The sequence below is a fragment of the Panthera pardus genome, unplaced genomic scaffold (genome assembly GCF_024362965.1).
Source record: "Panthera pardus isolate Hobbes unplaced genomic scaffold, ASM2436296v1 HiC_scaffold_2, whole genome shotgun sequence".
In the NCBI taxonomy this organism is placed as follows: Eukaryota; Metazoa; Chordata; class Mammalia; order Carnivora; family Felidae; genus Panthera; species Panthera pardus.
Genome location: NW_026526765.1, coordinates 30,289,755 through 30,295,079, shown reverse-complemented (window position 1 = coordinate 30,295,079; position 5,325 = coordinate 30,289,755).

The window sequence follows — 5,325 nt, the reverse complement described above, 5'->3', positions numbered from 1 at the left end:
AATAAAGATTCCAACTGATTTCTCCATATGTTGACTCATTTCTCGCCTCAGTGAAATATACTAAATCATAATTTGAAAGAACAGTGACACAACATACTCCCATGTGCCCTCCTGTGCTGCCACCATGCATGCCCATGACCACACACACATACCAGTGAAATAACTTTATCCCACGTTTTCTCAGAGGGTAGGGGTATGTCACTCACTCAAAGAGTGGTCTTGGATGAGTCACTGAACTACTCTCTGCCTCAATTTTCTGGTAAAATGAGGAGACTGGACTAGAAGCCTCAGGTCCCTTTTCATCTTTGGTATTTCATACCTCTAGAGCTGATATATCTCCCAAGTTACAACTTCAGCCAAAGCTGGAGCCAGCAAACTATAGCCCTCAGGTGAAATCCTGCCCACTGCCTGCTTCTGGATGATCTATGAGCTAAGAATGACTTTTACATTCTTAAATGGTTGAGGGAAAAATCAAAAGAATAGTATTTCGTGACAGGTGAAAATTATATAAAATTCAAATTTCAGTGTCTATAAAAAGTTTTATGGGAACACAGCTCTGCACGTTCATTTACATATTATCAGTGGCTGCTTTTGTAATATAAGGGTGGAGTTGAGTGATGGCAACAGAAACAGTATTTTGGCCTACAAAGCCAAAACTAGTTACTATCTTTACAGAAAATGCTTGCCCTTTACAGAAAAAGTTTGCCCATCCCAGATCTAAGCCATGAGACCCTCTGCATAGCAGCAAAGTCTGCCATAACCCTCTTACCTGAGTGAAGTTTTATTTCTGGAAAAGAGGAGTCTCGTCAAGTAATCTCAAGAACCACAAACAAAATTAGTGGATAATTAGACAATCTGATCCTTATAAAAGAAACTCTTGGAAATCATTGATAAATGTACCATGTCAATGTCAGAACTGATTTCTTATGAGAAACAATTTACCCCCCAAAATTTGTCTTTCCTACTACTTTGCAAAGGGGCCATTATAGCCCATTTTTCCCCTTTTTCTTTTCTTTCTTTTCTCGTTTTATAAGTGGTCTGAAGGATAGCAAATTTATCTTTTCTGTATGAGTAATAGTATCATCGGTGAAAGTGACTGCTAAAGAGCAAGCAAGCATGAAACAAATCCCTCCCCAATAAAGTGGTGACTTTGAAAAGGAAATTGCCCTGCTCAAGTGATGGATTCTGTTTCAGCCGTCATGACCCATGTTATGAGGGAGTCCTGGGACCCGGGTCCTGGCCCTTATAGGCAAAGCAGCTGCAAAGCCCCACTGGGAGCTCCCTGAGGAGGATCTGTGAATGGCCAAAGGCTGACCCGCTGCTCCTACCGCCCCTGTGGGCTGAGTGTTAAGCGCTGAGTCTCCAGAGACCCCTTCCACCTAGCCTGGAATGCTCCCCTCACCCCCCCCCCCACCCCCACCGCACTTACTTTCCCCAAGAAAGGCCTAGTTTGAGTTCCAAATATGGTAATAGTCGTGGCCCACAGCCTCATGATATCCTATATTACTTTTTGTCATCTTATGTTTGTGCTTTCTCTTCCCTGGGACTAGAAGATCCTCGAGCACAGAGAGCACCCATCATTTAAACATCTTCCAGTTAAAGACCTACAATAAATTCCAACGAACATGTTCAGGATGAAATGGGAAATGAGTAGCGTTTTGAACCTTTCTTTTCAAACAGAAGATGAGATGCTTGAACAAATCTTGCTTCTCTCTTTCTGATTCTTGGACAGGGTTTTCCAGATGAAATGCTGAGATCTAGGGCCAATGGAAGGATTTTTAACAGTGTGTTGTTACTTTATGAGGGAACAATCTACCTGCTCAGAGCAAAAATGGGGCTGCAGATTGTTCTTTTCTGGGTTTTGTTAAGGAACAGTTTCAAATCAAACTTTTGTTGGTTCCTCAGAAAAGGAGAAGATGGAGCCATGAGCCAGGGAGGGGTCCCTACTTTCAGCATTTGGTGGCTTTGAGATTGTGACATCAGGCCATCTTCTTGTCCCTGAGACATCAAATGCTTGCTTCATGGAAGAACTTTGTTTTTCATTGTAAAGATCGGAGTCTGAGGAGATTTTTGTCAATACCAATTATGGTACATTTAAATATTGAGCTTAGTAAGAAGATTTTGACAATTTTCGACCTTCTCCTCTTTTCTGCAGTCATCTGAATGTTGTGATCATGCAAATAAATGTTTCTTCAAAACTAGAAGTATTTACTTTAACTCTGGATTCAATTTTATATTTTCCTTTATACTACAGTTGCCAGATAATTAGTAGTATTCCAAAAGGAATTTAATATTTTAGAAGTGTCTTAGTCCTGGAAGTTTCTAGGGCTATCAAACTAGGTAAGTCTCCCAGTTTTGTTCTGAGAAAGAATCATAAAATGATTATAATCGTTGAAAAAAAAAATAAAGCTAATTGATACTTCAACCCCAGCTGTGCTTAGAACAACTAGGGTACATGTTACAAATTACTGACCTCTGGGCTCCACTGCCCCCAAGAAAGTCTCATTTAATTGCCCGAGAATAGGCCCAAGGCACAGGCATGTTTTCATAATCTCCCCAGGGTTTGACTGGCAGTGAGAAGATCAGACACAAGCACCTCATACACCTCTATTTGAGCATTTAGCACTCTATGCTGCGACTGCTTGTGTACTGGTGTGCTTCCTCTCCTTACAGATGCTAAGCGGAAGGAGACCCAGGAGTTGTATCTTACTCATTTTGAGTCTCGTAGTAGACAGAGGTTTGTTAAATTCCAAGAGCCTACTGTTAACACAATTCCTTCTGCAGGCACAGGTCCAGTGGAAAGAAGGCAAGGAGGAACCCCAGGAAGTTTCTAAAGCAAAGGTGGCCAGGCTCAGTACCATGTGACCCCAACAACTTGGACATAGGTAACTAGCCCGGGAATAAGCACCTGACCGAGGTCTGCTGATCTACAGGGTGTCCAGCAACCCAAAGGAGGCCTGATACAAATGCTGAGTCCAACTCTAGCACGTGGTTAGTGCCCGGTGAGGCCAATTAGATTCTTTCACTAAAGGAGTTAAAACGTGAGATCAACAGAAAGCTGAGCAGTTGGTCGCAGGATCAGAAGCCAAGAGACAACTAAAGAAAAACAGAGAGAGAGAGGAACTGAATCACCTTGGCGGCTAAGCCTGCTGGTAGGGATCGCAGATGCCTGCTGCTCAGGGGGCAGCGAGATAACCCAGTCACAGAGCCGTATCCTGAATGACCTTCCAGTTCCTGAACTTCAATCCAGTTTTCGTGAGGCCTGGCTGGGTGGCCTTTCCGGAAGGCTTTTCGGAGACACGTGGCTGAGTGGTGGAGATTCCGGTCAGCCTTCCTTCCACAGCAAACTCCCATTACTTAGGGTAAACTCAGTGCTATCTGTTCTCTGTAACCCCAAAAAGCCCAGCCAGCACATTCCCAGGGTCTAGCACATAACAAATGCTAAATCATTGCAGGTGCCTGGACAGCATGATCATCCCCAGTGAAAAACCTTCTGAAAATGAAGAAATCGTTCATGGTAGGAACACTGACTAGGGTCGCCTTCAAATTCCAAAAACAATGCTAAGCTACGACACATCTTATTAAGCTTATTCTGACCTCCCATTCCCAAGCCCATGCACATTTCTACCATAAACCTATCAAAGAAGGAAATGTCACATTCTGCAGAACTACGGTGAGCATCCAAACTTCAGCTAAGGTATGTTTGGATGACTTGATTTTCACTCCACTTCATCTTAAATCACAGTAACATTAGTAAGAACAATTTTCCTCCCACACCAGCTTCACTGACAAACCTCCAAAGCAGCTGATCTTTGACTTTTAAGAAGTTTAATAATACATGATCTTCTCCCCACATTGCCACACATTCCCCTTGTCTATTGTCTGTATTCGCTACTTGAAGAACACATACTCCCCAACAACCGGATGAGTCACACAATTAGAGATACATGGATGTAAACTGAGCCTGTTTACCCTTTCCCTGGCCCCAGCTAATAAAATAAAAGAGGTCCCACTGAATTCGGGTCCAATGGCTTCCGGAAAGCAGGCTCTGCATAGCAAAGACGTACCTTATTTAGTACATTATTTTAAAGGCAGAGCTAATTTCATGCACTGTGTGAATTTATGGGGAGAGTCATGGGCAGGGTGTGTGTAAGGACTTGCCCTCTTCATGTCCTCTACAAAAGAAGGCTCCGGCTGCTTCTGGTGGTAAGCTAACCAACAAAAGGAATGCCTCAAAGGTGTCACAGAAATCGGGAATGGGAGCTGGGTCCCTGCTCTCACTGGAAACCCAGCACCCAAGGGAGTGCTCGCTTTGGTTACCCATCTGCATTTTCGAAAATCTGGATAAAAGCAGGTTTAGCCCAACCTCCCTTGACCTGTTCCTGATAAAATGATCTTACCCCTGTGGAATTGGGATTTTGAATGTATGTGCCTACCCCACGTCTGGTATTCTATTACAACAGCATGAAAATGGAGCCTAGGACTGAGGAGCCGGCCAGCCTCAGAAGCCTTCTTCGTTGCCTGCCATGTAATACATGATATGCAAAGCCTCTGACTTCAGCCAGCAGGTATTTGGAGACCGTGTTGGCCCTAGCATGGGGACTAAACTAATGTGTGTTTAGGTCAGAAAGCGAATCAGAAAAGCCACTGGAGGGCACGTCACAGAGTGAGAGCCTTATAAATTCATCCCCACTCTCAGCGTCCCCTGGCAAACACTCTGCCTGCCTCACTGGGCCGCTCCACATCTCTCCACACTCCTTCGTAGTGCTAGGAGGACTCCAGCAAGCAGCTCCTCTCGTCCCCGCTGCCTTCTGCCTCGCAGAAAAGCGAGAGGGCTAGATCCCCGGGAAGAAAGGAAAGCCTTCGACAGGCGCGAGGAAAGCCCAGTGTAGCCCTCCACCCGACGGAGCGCTCTCCCTCACAGCGCGGGGCGCGGGGGCATAGCCCGGCGCGGGCGCCGCGGTCAAGTTCAGATTGCCCCCTTCGGTTGGACTGCTCGGAGCTCCGCATTCCTCCGGATCTACCCGGCAAGGAGGAGACGCGAGCCCGGCAGCGTCTCCACGCGCTGAGCGCGCTCTCCCTGCACCCCGGGGAGGAGCGCCTCGCGTCACCCACTCGCACCCCGAGCCCTCTCCTCGGGAGCTCGGGCGCCGCCTCGCTGCTCTCCTTTCGCTCCCTCACAACCGCCTCCCCACCCCTCCCCTCCCGGGGCCCCGCGCCTCCCCTCCCCCACCCGGCCCCCCGGCCCGGGGTTCTCAAGGACCAGCCTGCGCTCCTGGCGCCCTCATGTCTTCACGGGACTCCCCGCGCCGGTTGACGTGGTGT